This window comes from Eurypyga helias, unplaced genomic scaffold (assembly GCF_000690775.1).
Source record: "Eurypyga helias isolate BGI_N326 unplaced genomic scaffold, ASM69077v1 scaffold15979, whole genome shotgun sequence".
NCBI classification, from domain to species: domain Eukaryota; kingdom Metazoa; phylum Chordata; class Aves; order Eurypygiformes; family Eurypygidae; genus Eurypyga; species Eurypyga helias.
The window spans coordinates 4942-5180 of NW_010271501.1; positions in this window are offsets into that span (position 1 = coordinate 4942).

The window sequence follows — 239 nt, forward strand, 5'->3', positions numbered from 1 at the left end:
AAGCAGGCTGCTGGAGAGGAGCGGGAGCGAGCAGCTCGCCCTGCCCGCAGCAGCACTGCTCGGCTCTGGGCCGCGGCAGGATGCAGAGGGAGTGGAGCTCTCCTCTGGCTTCTTTCTCGTTCCCTCTCTCTTCACATCCTTCGTTCCTCCTCCCAGATGTTCCGTCTCTCGGCCAGCGGCAGGAGGTGGCAGAGCTAGAGGCGGCGCTGCTGTCGTGGTGTGGGGGGTTGTTGTGGAAG